General features: G+C 40.3%; 1 protein-coding gene across 2 annotated transcripts in view; it reads left to right on the forward strand.

Moving 5' to 3' along the window:
* The first annotated feature begins 7,464 nt into the window (after positions 1 to 7,464).
* The window catches only part of RASGEF1A (RasGEF domain family member 1A), a 144,763-nt gene continuing 133,727 nt past the window's right edge, over positions 7,465 to 18,500 (forward strand). For both annotated transcript variants that reach the window (XM_071438760.1, XM_071438762.1), the window contains exon 1: positions 7,465 to 8,150. The gene's annotated coding sequence lies outside the window, so the exon portion shown is untranslated. The remainder of the gene's footprint in view (positions 8,151 to 18,500) is intronic.

The following is an 18,500-nucleotide window of genomic DNA, read 5'->3' on the forward strand; positions in this document are numbered from 1 at the left end:
TAGGCCCTTGGGGAATGATTACATAGAGGTGCTTCTGGAGGAAAACTGAGACAGCTTTACATATCATCAGGACAGAATATAAGCACCTAGATATCTCTGTATTATAACTAGAGGCACAAAAAGAACCAAGATTTGTGTTCTAGAAGAATCATTTTCCAGGTGGAAATGAAATGAAAAAGAGAGCAGAAGGAGGGGTAAAAATTAACAAAGCAAACCCAGATATTTATTTATTTTGAAATTGACAAATGCCTTTCCTTTATTGTTAGACTGGCTTTGAAGAAAAGCAGTCTTAAGCTGGAAAATATTTTTAGATGGAGTAATAGCAAGTTGGTTTGGAAAAAAAAGGAGCAATGGTACCCTTTGGATGTCAAAAATGTAGAGACATATACCACATATTTTTAAAATTGCAATAGGAAAGATAATAATTGTTGAAAGTCAAGCTAGAAGAAGTCTGGAAATTATACTGAAACAAATATCAGTAGTCACACATTTGGAAGATGACCAGGAAAAGTTAAATAAATCCTTTGCCTTTTTTCTATGGACGACTGGTGAAACAGCAACTGGAGCATCTGTGTACTGAAATGGAGCCATCCACATGGAGGTGGAAGCAAAATTTAAAAAAGAAGCATGAGGGTAACAGGCCTGGATGACCCCTGGCCCAGATTGCAAAGGAACTAATGTATGAAATTATAAATGCATAAACAAGGTTTGCAAATAACATTAACTAACCTGTTCTGCAGGTCTCCAGCAGGACTAGAGAAGAGAAAAAAAATCACACACTTAACCAACTTAAAGAAGTGATAAAAAACTGACTGGCTGAAGTCTGGCTTCAATAATACGTAATCTTCAGGGGAAAGCAGGATTTAGGAGTAAATCTATAATTTAAAAGGGTGAATTATTTCAAAATGGTATTTTACCCTAAAACCAAAAACCCTTTTGTCACTATGACTTCAATACATCTATTCAGTGAGCTTGAAGAAAATTCACTCCTTTAATGAACACATTAAACCAATTATAAGATATCCCATACTCCAAGCAGATCTTTCTCAGTCCTGTGCTTCGTGTTCAAAAATCAGATTTTAAGCAGGTAAAACCAGAATCATCTGGCACATGAAATTTTCCCAGAAATTTCACTTGCATTGAAAAGGAGCCTGATGCCATGGTGACTGGACTATGCTGTCACTATGATGCCTAATGTATCCAACAGGAAGGGAGGGAATCTTTAAAAGGCTGAGCCACTGGGAGGGATGGAGGAGGGGGCAGAAAGAGAGTGTCAACAGAAAGTAAATGAAGGGCAGACAAGAAAACCAATGTGAACTTCACCAGGATTTTAAAACAAAGTCACAGCTAAGTCATAACAAAGGGTGGGTTTACTTAGAAATAACAGCAAGCTCTAACCACTGCTAGTGTTGTAAAAATAGAATATCTCTTTCAGCTGGTTACCCTATTTCTGGACTTTTTTTTAAACCAAACCCAGTTGTTCTGTATTGCTGTGACCTGGGAGGCCAGACTTCAGCCAAAGCAGGCATCCCTGTGTGAGTGCTCCAGCTCTCCTCAAGTCTCATGCAATTAAAAGCATCAATACTGACACACTTTAATGACAAAAGTTAATGCAAGGGCTAATTGAGAGCATCTCCCTCACAGGCCATTTCCCAGCATTATTAGCACGGAAAGCAGCCGTTAATATGTAATTAAATTTCCAGGATGCATGGGCTATCAAACCAGGTAGCTGGAACCCTTCTTCACACCTTTTAACCTCTCATTACCTCTGGAGCCCAAAATAGCCACTGTGCTTGGCAATTCTGTGTTAATACCTTCCCCTACAAAAGCAAACTGGCCAGCACCAAGGACAACTCTGCAGCAGCAAAAGCCAGCTGGGTGAAGCAAGCTGCATTTTCTGAGCTTTACTTGTCAGGGAGATAGCAAACAACATATTACTAACTACCCTTTCAGGGGTAAAGGTATGTAAATGTTTTGCTAACAGCAGATACCAACTCCTCAGAATTTCTGGGCTCTGAACAACTAATTCTAATGTACAATTATATTCCTCTAACAGAAATTAACCGATTTCATTAACAAAACAAAACACTGACATTTTAATTCCTTCTGAATCTGATCCCACACTGCATGAATCAAAAATGATTCCAGGTGAAAATGGCTAGTGTGGGGTCGAGAGGGATGCTTCCACAGTGTTTTAGGGAGAAGACCAAGATTTTGAGAGACAGGTCCTCGTGTATATCACCATTACAAAAAAGGGAAATCAGAGGTACACTTTCCCATTTTGGGCACACAGTTTGAGCTCCCTCAAGTTTCTGGAACAGTCAGCACTACCCAAATATCAGTCTGAGCATTCATCAGTAGGAGTGCACTCGCCACAGGGCTCTTCTAATGCTTTTGAATAAACAGCAGACAATCACTCATGCCAGCCTCTGATAAGAGCAAAGCCAAAGTGTACTGCAGAGAAAAGGCATCCAATTTATCCCTGAACCCACATAAATACTCCTTATTGAAATATCTGTTCCCCTGACAGCAGACTCCTTGGGCTTTTGGGGTTATTTTAAACTTAAGATTTATTTGGGTTTTATGGCAATCTGAAATGAAACCTTTTAGTATTCTGGAACAACAATTGACATGGCAGACTTCCCTCTCAGTCTCAGTCCTCTCCTCTCAGTCAAGGATGGACTCTTTGTCGTTCAATTTAAGATATAAATTTAAAGTCAGTTTCCAGGAAAGGTCTTGACTCCAAATACTAGCTGCATCTGAATCCATCATTCAGCTGAAGCAAATTTTCATTCATCTAGATGAACTATTTCAACTATTTCCAAACTGGACACATTTCTGGTGTGAAGAAAAGGGGAAGAAAGAACTGCTAGCCTAGCGTTTGAGTGGATTGTCAATTTTTCAGTTAAAAAAAAATTGTTAAAGAATTTTCAGCCTTAGAGATTTGTATCTTTCTCAGTTCCAGGTAAATGTTGGGAGTTTTGGTTTTATAACCACATATTAGTTAGTCTTCTAAAAACACCAATGGCCAATTTTTTTTTTTTTGGTCCCAATTAAATAGAGAAAGAAAAACTAAAATTAAGGCTCAGGTCTTTAAAAACAACTGAACCAAAGGGATCTTTTTCAGGAATGCTTCAGACACCAAAATACTGCTTCACAATGGAAACTTCAACCAAACTAAGCTACAGTATTAAAAACACTTCATAAAATCTGTTGTCAAGGGCTCAGCATCCTTGTAAAATCAGGTAGTGCACATTATATGTCAAGGCTATTGCTTTAGAAACCTGAGATCATCTCCTTGCTGAGCAGGGAGATTGAGTCACTGGTACAGCACTGAAGAATTAAGTTCACTTGAGCACTCCGTAGGAAGGAGCATCCCTCTGTTTTCCAAAGTGTCCTCTCATGTGAGACAGAGTGAGAGGCAAATGGTTTTGGAGATGGGTTTCCCACCTCATAAGCTGAGATGTGGGCAGACACAACAATTGCTTAAAAAGCTGCTGCAGGAACAGAAAAGAATTAATCAGCTCCCCTTACTCATGCTGAGGACAAACAGAGACAATCAATGTATTTTGTCAGGGCTATTTTGATGAGGTATTGTGTTAGACATCAGGAAAAGAAACCAACCCCAAACTTCCTAATAACAAAAATACTAAACTGCTGCAATAGGATGATGACAGAAACTCAGGAATCCATAGCACTGGAGCATTCAGAGAGTGCAGGCAAAACCAAAATCCAGAGGTTGAGCTGCATTGTGGAATAGGAATGAAATCAATCCAATTCAGTACCTTTTCTCTAAACTGTGATTTTAAAAATCTTAATCTTTTCACAAAATGGAATTGGAAAAAAATATTACCATTTTCAGCTTTTCCACCAGCTTCATTCTCCCCAGTTAATATTACAGCTTATTTATCTACAGACGAAATGTCCTTGTTTTTTTAACATGGTCCTGTGTTCTATCTTCCATGTGGTTCTTCACATTTCAAAAGTAAATAGAAACACAAATATCTACACACAGCTAATGGCAGCTGTGTGCAGCCACCTTTTCAGCCAAAGTAATCATTCATTCTATTTATTTAATTGGTTCTGAAAACATCATTTTTCTTCATAACAGACATATGGACATCATAACTGCCAGTCAAAAAAACCCACTGGCATTACAGTAAGTTCAGATTCTTGAATATAAGTACATTTCTAACAGCAAATGTAATATTTTGGGCTGCAAACTGAAGAAAGAAAAGATACAACTTTTGTAGTGGTTTTGCATTCTGGAATTGAACATTTTAAGTCACTGATTTCTGTACACACCAGATCACCACTGCAGTGGGTTTGCCCTTAACAGTCAAGATTAAAGTTACGCTCAAGTCTATTTTACTTTCCATAACTCAAATTTCATTACTTTAACCTCAAAATAATGCTTGAGAGAGAAGATATAGCAGGTCTAATGCTTGGAATTTGGAGTTTGCTTGGAATGCTTGGAATTAGTGGAGTTTAAAATAACAAAATTTTCAGCACCTAAACTGAAGTGCAAAATTTTGAGTTAAGAGTGGAGGCTTAACAATGACTAAGCACAGAAGCATAGGTCTGTAAAAGAAAAAGGCAAAATAATAATGAAAAATGCTTTGTTCTCTCTTTATTTGTAACAAAATAGGTATGAGGGGATGAAATGTGGCAGGATATGGGAGGGTAAGAAATAAGTACATGGGTTACATTGCTTCAGAAGAACTCAGGAAAATCACTGCTTTGCACAGACTTTGCCCATTTCTTGGAAGGCACCCAGCCACTCAACAGATAAAACTGACCCATCTAAAGCATGATCCTGCAATGATGTGATTTTCACAGAATCACACAATTAACTAGGTTGGAAAAGACCTTTGAGATCATCAAGTCCATTTTGTTGCATTCAATGATAAGTCAAGGAAAAAGACCATCTCTGACCTCATTCCATTTGTATATTCTGTGACTATTTAGCATGTGGGGAAAAAAGAAAATCACAGTCACCATATTCTAAGTAAAAATACTTTTTTTTTTTTTTTCTGGATGCCCTCTTGTGTTCTTGTGTTTGTCTGGGATGGTTTTGAGTGCTGCAGTGGCAGAGATGTCACAGCTTCCTCAGGCAGCCTGGGCTCTGTGGCAGCTACAGGCAAGTGCAGTTGCACTGCAAGTTTTTGTATGCAACACTGCCAACTTCTGCCTTACAATTCAATTAGATTCTTGACCTCCTCCTTGACTCTGCAGCAGAGACTCCCAATTATTTTGGCAATAAGTAACCTAAGGACTACTGGCATATGCAAATCTTCACTATCTGATCTGAAGAAGTTGTCAATCAACTGCTCCAGAAAATAATGCTCCTGTCATCAGCTAGAGCTTCTAAATAAATAGACATCTGAGAGAGTTTTACTCATGCAGCTTCTGTAATATGTAGCTTTACAAGTTTAACTGGAATTGGAATTTACTCCATATTTACTCTGACAAAAACAGTCATTGACAAAACAATAGCAGCAATCCTCCCAGCCAAACTGGGTCTATTCTTCCCTAACTTCTTGCATTGGGTCAAATTTCAATGGAGAATGGAATTTGCAAAGAACTAATAAAGCATCCCCATTGGAATTTAAAGGACAAGGCTATAGAAAGATATAAGGGAGTCCTTCCTATTTTTAATAAGGCATATAAGGGAGATATAAGGGAGATATATTTTTAAACTCTTTTCATGATCACTTTTATAATAATGTTAATGTCTTATTGATATGATCATGAGTGGGCGATTTAGTGACATTTCTATCAATGTGAAAGGTAGAAAGAACTGTACTAAAGAATGAGCTACCAAGACTGTGGTTCTCTGAATGTGCAAGAATGTCAGTCACAGTCACTTTAGTTGCTCTATTCACTCCTATCCTGCCGTGCAGGACACCCAGCTTCAGCCACTGCCATCTGCCACCTCAGAGAAATGAGTTTTAAAATTTGATTATATCCTCTGCCATTGATACCTGTCCCTGCCCTCTCTCCACTGAATATTCCCAGTGGTGCAGGACCTTAAGGGACAATTCCAGAACCACAAAGAGTGGCTGAAGCATACCATTTGTTACAGCAGGTGTCCTCCATGGCACAAAATCTTTTTCTTCTCCTACCCAACCATTTTCCACTTGAAGTCTGTTGCATCTTGAATACACTTTCAATTCTGGTTGACTTCTAAGAGACCTGAATGAACCCTGGATAGACATCCTAAACACAGCTGATTATCCAGAATGATGCCCTTCTCCATGGCCACTGCCCAGCAGTACCAAAGATTATTTCTCCTGATGAATTTAGGGCCACAGAGAGTTCAGATTAAATTCTCTTATGGATATACTTCATGCTGTTCACTCACAGGCTGCAGGAGAAATCTCCTTATACTCTACAGCAGCACATGGCTCACAGGTATTTACTATTCATGCCACCATGCAGAGTAAGATGTGGGAATTAATGGGGTTAAAAGAAGGTTGCCACATTGTTTCAAATTTTCAGGGGAAAAAACCCCAAAGTATGATTTTGCCTGCAATCAGACTAAGGAAACATTTCCTAAGCTCTTGGATATGGGCTGCAGTTCTGCTTCATTATGAATTAGAGTCCAGAAAATCCCTAGTATACCTTTAGCACAGTCAGAAGTATATATATAATTAAATAAAATGAAAAAAAAATCTGAAGAACTCATATCTCACTCTCACAGGACCATCCTTATCCAATAAGACCAGAATAAAAAAAAACCAATAATTTTGCACTCTGCAGAAGGAAACACAGGCAGAACACCTAATGGATATTTAAGTGGTACAATCATTTGTACTATCCTTCATTCAGTTTTCTAATCAAGAATGTATACCTATCTCAGCTCTTTCACCTTTTGCTGTAATTCTTTTCCTAGTTTTCTTGGGGAATTTTGTGCCAATTCATCAGGATTAAAATCATCCACACACAGTCATATTGCAGGAATATAAAATATGAAACACCACGACCCTTTTTAGACACAGATAAACTCGGCAAATATTCAGAGCATCTGAGCATAGCTTGACACAAAGATAGTAGTACAAATAATTGAATAAAGGCCATTCAAAAGCCCACAAAAGCCTTCCAGATTTAGCAATCAGTTAGCCAACAGTGAAAACCAAAACATTTCTTCCACTTTTCTAGTGACACCAAAGTATTTACAGCCCTCACCAAGTTCTGTGAAGCTGTCCTCTATTAGCTTCCTAAGAAAATATTTGTATAAACAAACTTATGCATTCAAGGGGTGTGAGTGTAATGAAATGATTAAGCCATACTTTGGAGACTTACAGTAATTAGAAACTAGCTGTGTTTGCCCAGAGAAATCTTTGCCATTTAGTGCAAGCAACCCACTCTAACAGCTTCACTTTTCCTCCTGAAAATTATTTTGGGAATCCCCAGGAGGGGTTCTGTCTGTAGCACCAATCTCTGATCTGCAGAAACCTGAGATGATAAACCAGAGACTCAGAAATTATCCCAACCTTGTTGTGTTGGGAGTAACCAAGAAATGTTTCTGTCCCCGACAAAATTGTGGCTCCAAACATCTTTTCCTATTTTTCTCTCTCTGATGCCAGAATTACCGCCCTTGCCCTTGGTTTCCCACTCCCAGATACACAGCCTATAAAATTGCTGCAAGGAGCCGAGTGCTGCTTTTCACACAGCCACAGGCAGAGCATATTCTGCACAGAGCAGCCTCCAAAGGAGACAGAGGATCATGTAATCGCCGAGATGCCGAGGAGCTCCTGCGAGCGCGGACTACAGAGGAGACACGAGCAGGGAGGAGGCTCTGTAGCCGGAGAGCGCATCACAAATTAAGAAGTAACTTCGGGCAGCGCGTTGCGGGGCCGGGCAGCACAGGGAAGGGAGCACATGGTACATTCCTGCCTGGCCGTGCTCCGTGCCGCTCCTCCTGCCGGCTCCCCGCGCCGTGCCGTGCCCCTGCCGCAGGCTGCAGGATGGGACGCGCTCGCTGCCCGGCCAGCCCGCGGCTGTCACACGGCGCTGCCAGCCCGCAGCCCCTGCGAGCAGCGAGCCCTCTCTGCCGTTTAGGATGACTCACTGGAATCTGCCGCTAATTCCTCTTTTGCTGATAGTGGACGGAGAACAACCAAAAAGCTACACTGGACTAGACCAAGGTAAGAGATTTAAGTGTCTTTTTTACCCTACGGCCACCTGAGGCTGTGTAGGAAAGCCGGCAGTGGCACTAATTCGGTGGGTGTCTGAACACCTGGCATTACATGCCATCAGTGTGTCTTTCTGGTGTTAACCCTGCGTGCACCACCCAGCCACCCCCGAGGGGATGGAGGCAGGTCAAAACACAGCCGAGTGACTGCATTTTCTCCCCTTAACGCAACTTTTGCCGCTGCACTACCACCTGCTCCCGTGGATACGAGGGGCTTCTCAATATTGCTGAACGATGAGGCTTTTGTGCTGTGCTGCTGGGAATGGAGCGTACCCGGCGTCTGTCATGGACTCCGGGAGGATTCATTCCCACAGCAGTTGTTTCATCACTTTAATGAGTTGAAATTCCACAGTCCACAGAAACGCTTCCCTGTCATTGCCCCTCTCTCTGAGGGCTTCTCAGATAGATGTGATCCATTTTGGGGCTTTTCAAAAGTAGTGCTCGCTGAAAGCACCAGGGCAAGTCTGCTGGAACACAGGCAGTGCTGCACTACATATTCTGTCTGCATTCCTCTCTGCTGCTTCTGCTGTGAATCAAAAATTCAGCCTTGCAGGAGGGTTTTTGCAAGGACAGTAAATGTCTCTGGCACAACAATTCAAAGTAAAGGGAGAAGCTGTTTCTCCCCATTCTGAAATCCTGGCGAAATATTCTTCCATTTTCCGAGGAGGTACGATATTTCTAGCAGAGTTATCTAAGCAGGTTTCTGCTGGGGCTGATTGACAGTTTTTAGTTGTGATTTTAATGGAAATCTTTCACTGAATGTCTACAGCTTCATTTCTGTCAATCCAATGCTTTTTAGCAAATGGCATTCTTTGGAGGGTGACACCTTTAAAATTAGCCCAGGATCATATTTTTCTAGACCTATAAACAAGAGTATCAGACCAGCCAGTGCTCATTGCAGAATCTCACCTTTGGATTTTAATGGTACAACTGCAGTGGAAGACATTTGATTTGGTTTCCAGATTTTCTGTACTGTGGAAAGAGTCACAACTGCAACTGAATTTATCTGTGTTTCCTGTACATTTTTATGGTGTTTCTCTGCAATATCCTACGTGTTCTATTTGTTCAGACCTTCTGTGTACTGGCAATAGGTTTATTAAGAGTTGACTTTTAAACCCTTTTAAAAAAACTGCCCTGACATTACTGCCATGAAAAGGACTCTGTGCTCAAGGAAGATGACATGTCCCACATTGATCCCACCCCTGCAGGTGACCAAACAGGTACCAGCAATTAACAAGAAAAACACCACTCAGCTTCCCAGCAACCACCAAGACCCACATGCCATTGACCCAGCATGAATATTTTTGGAATGAACTCAAACATGACGCCCATAAACACTCCCCTTAGCTACTACCCTCTCCATGCACTCTTTAAAATAGATTAGGGGGAAAAAGGTTCTTCTTTCAGAGAATTTTCAGGAATTTAAAACAGAGCTTCTGCAAGAGGTAGGACATCAACATCTTGACGTGTCAGCACGGATTCTACATCATTTTCCATCAGAATATGGTACAATTTTCCACTTGTAAAAGTGAAAAGCATTTACCAACATTATGTTTTAAGATTATTTCTAGTCATTTAGAGAAGTGCAGAGACTTTGATACTTTTTTTAAAATTTACCTCTTTTTCCTAGCATTTCAGTATGGTGCCTGACTGCAAGGGTATCAGATTATTTCCAGGAAAAGTAATTCTAAAGTACAATTTAGACAACAATAATTGTGATTCCATTAAAAGTTGATAATATTAATCTAATTTATTTTTAAATTAGCACCTATTTATTGTATTCCAGCTCTTAGCCACTTGCTAGTGAAGCATATGTCATAGTCTCTGGGGTCTGAGCAGCTATTTTTGAGCCTGTCTGGCTAATGTCTGGAATACAAAATTACCCTGTTCACAATTTGGCTTTTCTGTGTTATTTTCCTTTCTTCTGAGACATCAGTATATCATCAATTCTCATCTGGGTGGCTCCTTTCAGGTGGAATCTTAGTCCATTTAAATGCAGACAATTTACTGTGATAACAGTTTATTGTAACTTAGCAACAAGAGCTAAAAAAATCAAGTTACAGCCATAACACATGCAAACCTTGTATTGCACTGCCCTGAACTCAGCAAATTAAACCCTTGAGATAAATTACATTCTAGACCAGTCAGTTTAATATCATTAGCTGGGCTGGCCAGTTGCTCTAATTACAGAAGTCAAAGAGTGCAGGAAGCAGCTGCCAAGTCAGCACATGTGCAAGGAGCTGTTTGTAAAGCAGAAACACATGCTTTAGCTTGAGTCTTTTTGTTGCAAGATGAATTATTAAGGACACGTATGGCATTTAGTATCACTGACAGAAAAATGGTCTGGCTGGGGTCCAGGTGGCAAGACTTGTATGAGTGGCATGGGGTTATCACTGGTCTCTCTGTGAAGCTTCATTTCTGGCATAATATTTTCACCAAAATAAACAAACAAACACTTCCAATGCTATTTCTCTGTGATCAGACTCTTGGGTCATTCATTACTGGTGAGCTGGGAGGACAGCACAAGGAAAATCAGCACAATGCTGATAGGTGCTGTCCTTCCTATTTTACTCAAAATAGAGAATCCATTGTCAGTGAAACATGTTCAGGGAGCAATAAGAGGCAGAGCTGGTACCCTGGAAATGGGAAGAAACATCCCTAAGACATAGACATGGTCAACACTGGAGCTCTGCTTGAGTCTAGAAGATTAAACCAGCCACAAACAGCTGAAAGTAGAGTAGAGTCAGGCAGCTGCTCTGATGGGTGGCCAGGGATCCCCTCTGCTCTGAGTTTTACATCCCTCCTGGCATTTCGCCTCCAGAAACCGAACTCAGGAGAGGCAGGAGTTTTGCTGTGGTTAGTTAGGTGGATTCAGTCTTATAACTGATTTCATTTAGAAAAGAAAAAACATTCAGCTAAGTTCTTCCCCTCAAAAAATCAGCTTGAATAGAAGGTTCTTCAGTTGTCTGGTACTGCTGTATATTTCATTTGAACATAAAGCTCCACCCAAAATGAAGAGCTCTAAACAAAACAAGGTTTTACACATTAGGAATGAACAAGCTCTTGATAACAACCTCTAGAAAGGTATCAAAAATCCATCCCAACTGCTTGGTAAAGCACATTCTACACAGACAACTGCAAAAATGGACTAAGTTTCATCTCCTTTGAAACAACCATACTTAACCACTTTCATAGTTGTCTGTTAATGTCACTGGAGCTCCAGCAGCAGTAGATTTATTCCCTGCACCCTGAACAGAGTTAAGGTTACCTCCTCCCCACTGCACAGTACTTTGTTGTAAGGTAAGCCAACTGCACTGACAAGTAACACTTTGAAAAGTTTTGGTTTTTTTTTTAATTTGACTAGATTGGAAGAGACCTTAAAGATCATTGAGTCCAACCCATGCCCTAACACCTCAACTAAACCATGGCACCGAGTGCCACATCCAGTCTTTTCTTAAACACATCCAGGGATGCTGACTCCACCACCATAATTAATCATAATTAAGATGCTATTTCAATATAGCCCTATTTTTAGAATAGGAAACACTTTGCACACTTTATTTTGCTTTCCACAACCTTCTTGTAACATGCTCTCATCAACTGATATCAAATCTAATCTCAGTCTAAGACTGAGGACATTTATTGGGGTTAAAGTAAGGCACACATGTGATGCAAAACAGGCATCCAACCCTCATGTTTAGGCATTACCTTCTGAGGAGAGCATTTTTCTTTAAGTAAAAAAGTCTTAGAATTATAAGATAAGAGAATATTCTGAATTGGAAGGGACCCATCAGGATGGGAGTCCAACTCCTGGCCCTGCACAGCACCATCCCCAAGGGTCACACCACATGAGAGTTGTTCAAGCACTTCTTGGACTCAGCCAGGCTTGGAGCTGTGCCCACTGCCCTGGGGAGCCTGTTCCAGTGCCCAGCCACCCTCTGGGTGAAATACTCTCTCCTGGCATCTTTCAAACACTCTGTGAGTTAGTGATGAATGTACTTGGGTGTAAGAGCTATTGCTTTCTTTACCTTCAATTCTTGCATTTTCCAACAAACTTTCATCACACTCTTTTAGCATTTTCAGTCCAATAGAATTGAACCTTTGACCACCAATACTGGTGAAGGGTTCATCACACTGAAACAAAAAGGAGTAATGTAACAAACGTGTTGTGTATCTCAGTATATATGTATGGAAATAGTGTCAGAATCTATTATAAAAGCAAGGTAATTTGTCCAATTTTATTCACAACTGACTTTGAACAGACTTCTTCAAAATAAAATCAGGAATTTCAGGTTTGTGTTTAATTATTTTGTTAGGACTGATTATTTGCCACTAAAATATATATTATTTCTGCATTTATTTAATCCAGTGGTCTGCATTTTTTCTACAATTAAATACAGATGATGTAGATTCCAAGGCACCCTTTTAGTTCTTTCTTCCTCAAACAAAATAAAAACAATATTGTGTTCATCACAAAGTAGCTTTTCCCATACTCAAGCTTTGTCAAATAATCTGGATTTTTGAAAACTGAAGTCTTTAAAATCTGAACCAACAGGAAAATAACTTTTTTCTTCTCTTTCATTTCATTAACATGTGAAAAGACTTTTCACTCAATATCAGCTTGCTTGTTTGTATTCCTGTGATTGTAATTCAAATCTCAAAAATGATGAGGAAGCTAAGTATGCTGACCATGTATTCTCCTTAGGTTTTGAGGCAATCTCATTACTGAGTTGTTGGCTAGTTTAGGAATGTTGTGTTAAAGACAATCTGTGTGAATAACCTGACTGTCCAATGGGAAGCACTTCTGAGAGCAAGGAGTACACTCTAGAGCAGTTCTCCTGGATGACACTTCTGAAATGGATGTTAGACAATCTGAATTTTCAGTTCTACTCAGCAAAGTCTGTGTGGCTTTTCCTTCTTATTTCTCCTCATGTCTTTCCCAACCTTTTCACATTAATGGTATGTATTTCAGAAAAATGTTCTTACTCCTTGGGGCACCAGCAATGTTGGGTAACATTTAGTGAAACATGCATCATCCAAGTGATCTGTAGGTTATGCAGAGGGCAATGGCAGGATCCACATGGTGAAGCAACCAGAGTAAAAGCCAAGTAAATTGTTCATTTATAAGGAAGCTTGGAGCCTGGAGCCACATGATACTCAAAATCATGTAGCAAATGATTTTTTATGTTTTAAAGATACTGAAGGTTTATGGGCCGAGATCAATGCATCAAGATGTACAAGAGCACAAAGTGTGTGGTGGTGACAGAAAATGAGATACATAACTCCCTGTTAAAGACTTCTTTCCAACTTTTGCAATGAAAATACTCAAGTTTTTTCCTAAGTTTCAAACATTACAGATTCTGTCATGAAACTCAAAACACTCAAAAATCCTATGAAACTGTGTGCTGTATACACATACAGTATGGTACATGTGTGACACCATGAAGTTCCAGAAACTAAAGAAGCCAAAACCTACTGTCAAAACAGAAATACAACCACAGTTTTACTAATCACATTTGAGGCAAGGTTCTAGGAAAATAATAAATTTAAATAGGTATCCTCACATAAATAGAAAAGAACATGGAATCTTTGAGCTGAGTAGCCTTTCTTCAGTTCCTAAACACCTACAAACTCTGCCTTCCTCACAATTTTACAGTCACTACTGTGTCATGCCTAATATACTGAATATATAATAAACAAGAAAATATCCCATTAAACTCCAGGGCACAGTTCAGGTCATGAAACACATAGGTCCTGCCATGCCAGGACATGGTTCAGGGGACACCTGGGGACACCAGCGGGGTGTGTGCAGCAGAACAATGCCCTGCCCTGCCCGGGGCCACCTGGAACTGTGCATATCCCATCTACTGCTCTTGGAGAGCAAAACAGAGCAGAACTGGGCCAGGACAGAACTAAAATAGACAACCTCCATGTCACCAGGAACTGCAGAAAGCACCTACTATGTTACAGTTGTTAACTTCTTTATAGCTGGTGACTGATTTGAGAGGAAAGGAAGCAATACAGAAAGCCCTGCATGTCTAAGAAAGCCAAATATTGCTACAGCTAGTTTCTTCAGGAGGGAAGTGAAAGAAAGAGTTAATTAAGCTTGCTGTCTGTGGTGTGAAATATTAACCTGACATTGGTGTTTATCCCATGTGAAACAGCTTTAATGATTTTATTTAAGCCTTTACATTTCTCTCATTGTTTTGCTCACTGTCCTCTGTTGCCACTAGTATTATTACACTTTCAGTAGTAGTAATAAAACAATTACTGAGCCTCTCTGCTGTTTAATGGGCTTGAAACCTCAGGAGATGTAAATAACTAAGTTGGATTTTTGTGCTTGCAATGAAGTTTGATATTTGATGGAAAAAAAAAAAGAAAATAAAAACAAAACTAGCAGAAAGATCCATAAATATTAAAGTCAAATGGGACCATTGAATGAGTTTGGCTTCCAGCATACCACAGCAACCCTGTCATTTCATCCAATTTTACCTATGTCAAACCTAGTATCTTACATACATAACTCCATTATTATAAAAATAGTTTCAGATCACAAAAATGATAATACAAGCTGCAAGTGCAGGACCTTACAGCTGCTGATCACAACAGAGTGGGATCATTCCTGTCTCTTCACACCAGCTAACCTCAAGCCCCCTACCTTGCAGCACATTCATCCTGTCTGAATGTGGCAATTTAATCTTAAAATGCATTTCTCAAAGAAAACTACTGTAAGAAGAAAGGGAAACTGGTTAGAAGACCTGAGCTAGAATTCAACAGAGATGACGGGTGCTTCTACCACTTGTTATTAAGAAAAACCCCAAAACTTATCATTTCAGAAGTCTCAGGAAAATTGCAGCCACATCACACTACTAATTTTGGGAGTTTCCTGCCTGAATAATGTTCTTTTTCCTGAGCATTGTTTCTTGGATAACCTAATGGGGAAACATGCATAACTGCTAGGTTCAACATTAATCAAAAGATTATCAGTGTTGCACCTCAAAAGGTAAATGTAAATGTTAACTCTGTGCAATCTCTTGCAAAGAGAATGTATAAAGTTATCAGGAGCCAAATGCATACATAACATATAGGATTTAACAAATGAAAGGATGGCTTTTACACAGTAGAAGATAACAGGACAAAGAGAGACAGCCCTGCTCAGCATTATAGTGGGATTTACAGAGGAAACTCCTCAGTTCCCTCAGCACTCACTACAGCTGCCTGAAAAATCTGTTTGCAGGATTGCTTCTGCACATGAATAAAATGAACACAGCTGGGGCAAGAAAGGGAGCAATAGGGCACACATGGAAATGAGGGAAAGAAATAAGGGAAGGAAAGGGAGAAAGAAAAGAAACAGGTATTTTCTCCATCATTACTCTCAGCACTTCTGACATTTATAGTGGATTTAGAGGCAAATCAATAAAGGAATAAGGATTAAGATACAGATGAATGCAAAAGAAAACAAATACAAATTACTGAATCATTAAGGTTGGAAAGACCTGCAAGATCATCAAGTGCAATCTTTGGCCAAACACGACTTTGTCAAATAATCGTGGCACTGAGTGCCACATAAGGTCATTTCTTGGACACTTCCAGGGATAGTGGCTCTACAACCCCACTGGGCAGCCCATTCCAGTGCCTGACCACCCTTTCAGTGAGTGAAGAAATTCTTCCTGATATCCAGCTTGCCCTGGTGTAGCTTGAAACCATTCCCCCTTATCCTGTCACTGGTTGTCTGGTAGAAGAGACTGAGACTGATCCCCTGGCTCCAGCCTCCTTCCAGGCAGCTGTGCAGAGTGATGAGATCTCTCCCAAGCCTCCTTTTCTCCAGGCTAAACACCCCAGCTCCCTCAGCTGCTCCTCACAGGACTTGTGCTCCAGACTCTTCACCATCTCCCCTCCCTTCTCTGGACACACTCCAGCACCTCAATGTCCTTCTGGACACAAATGGAATGGAGCAAAGTTCCAAATACAACATTTAGGTGATGTAACAGATGCCCCCTACCCAAAAGCCAGGTCCATTACTGTGGGCAGGAACTGGAACACAAGTCTTTAGATCTAATCCCTCTGCCAAGGTACCTGGCCCTTCAGCTCGCAGTCCTCGTGCAATGGGAGCAGGGATAATGCCTGCTGGAGGTGGGCTGGGGCAGGGATGGGGGCTGCTGCTGTTGGAGCCCAGACACCACAGCAAAACACGCTTGGCACTCTGACTTTAGTTCATGGCACACTACAAAATCAATGCAACACCTTTCATCTCCTGTCAATCACATTCCGAAGCGCTGCAGGACAAATGGATTTCCTCTGTGACACTGGGATGGGGATCATGAATTCTGATCCTTCTGCTGGATAGTTCAGTACCCACAAATTGTCAAGACAGCAGAAACCACACAGCATTTTAGTCTCCCCTTGTGCCAGTGCACAAGGGTGTCCATCCAGAAGGAGCAGATTACAGCTCTGCCCTGCAGTAGTACAGAACTGTAGTTTGCTGAAGAAAGAAATACTGCAGAGAAGAAATGTGGGTGCCAGGATATCAGTAGTATAAAAGTGGAAAACTGTAGAACTAAGTGGGGATTTGATTTTCACCTGTTGTGACTCAGTGCCATGCTAAATCATTACAACCTCTTTTCACTGAACATCTTAGATTGCCAGAGCCAAGCTTTCTATGCCAGTTAACCTGCTGGGGATGAGAACTTCTGTGATACTAGCTGAGCACTTCAAATAAGGAAAACCAGAAGAAAAATCAACAGAAATGCAACCCAATATGTATTATTTAATCTATCATCAACATATAGTCACTAAATAACAGCATTGGTTTTATCTTCAGATCTGTACTGTTAATTCACAGTGATTAATATCCCATTTATATCACTTCTTGAGATGTTTTGACAGCCAGAAAATCACTCTTCTGCCTGAACTTAGGAAACAATTTATTTTCTGAGGTGAAAATGTAAATACAAGGCACAGTAGAAATAGCCCAGTCATCCTTTGGTAAATATGAAGGTTATTGTTACATACACATACCCCTCATTAAGAAACTTGCAATCATACATGTTTGTGAGTACTAAACTGCTTAGAAAGTAGAGCCTAACATTGCTAAAATGTTATTACTGTTATGACAGCACAAGAGGGACAGGCACAGAAGAGAAGAATAAACCAAACTTTTCCAAAACACAGATGGTATGGGAATTGTCCCAGAAATAGGGTAGAAGTAGTAAAGAAATTAAGCTTAAGGTCCCCACTCTGGAATGTAGACTGATGTCCTGTAAGTGGCATCTTATGCAGTGAGTCTTGTGTAATTCAGTGTTAGTAAATCCTGTGCTTTCCTCACCCACCCCTCAGTTCTGATCACTGCCAGCTCTCACCTCTGTGAGCATAAATAACCAAATGTCTCCAATAGGCCAGGCAGCAGCTGACTCCAGGCTTTTAAAGGTCAATAATTTCCTCTTAAAAATCAATATATTTGTAACTAGTGTAAAAGCCTTCAGCCTAAAAATGTGCTTAAATGGACAATCCAACAGGGCTTTTTTCCAAGCCACGTGAATTTTAACAATGCTCACACTTGTCAGTTTTCCGATTGTCAGAAGGTTTTTTATAAGGGATGGGGAATTCTGAAGATTAATTCTGCTCCTTTCCAGGAAACCACCACTTCATCATCCCCTATTCACAGTTTATCACAGACAATGGTTACTATTCAACTGTGATGACTCAGGTACATTGAAACAGGACAAGTGTGGAAGCAATAACCAAACAATGGCATTTTGCTGTGCCAGAGGGAAGGGGGCACGGTGTGCTTAGCTTCCCTGAAAGGAGCACTTTCTTTTAGCTCACTCTGTTCTCCAGCCATCTCTGTAAGAGTCATCACTGCTTCAAAAAAAGGAGGGATTGTCTGGAATCCAAGAGAAATGGTTCAAGCTAACACCCTCCCCCACTTGTATAAATGCTTGTGCAATAAATATCTAAGTGAGTGGAATCACTTGCTCTTCTAGAAACTGTTTGGTAAGTTATGATACATTTAATTTATTATTTATAGACCTAAGCTTTCACATCATAATGAGCCATATCAAGCAGACTTGAATACTAGCACTTGAAATACATTGAGAAATGTATTGGGTTGAAAAGAATTCAGATAATTTGATTTCCCTTTGTGCCCCATCTTTTACTGCATCCACAAGCAGCAATAAATCAGAATACCTGTTACCTAAAGAAAGCCTTGAGAGAAAGGTTACAGCAGGGTAGAGCTCATGCAAGCAACAAGTGCCTACATGAAAACAGCTCTAAGTGTTACCTTTGGTGAAGATTTTTAGAG

Source organism: Agelaius tricolor, unplaced genomic scaffold (genome assembly GCF_023055355.1).
Source record: "Agelaius tricolor isolate 1412-34295 unplaced genomic scaffold, bAgeTri1.0.p SCAF_13, whole genome shotgun sequence".
Lineage (NCBI taxonomy): Eukaryota > Metazoa > Chordata > Aves > Passeriformes > Icteridae > Agelaius > Agelaius tricolor.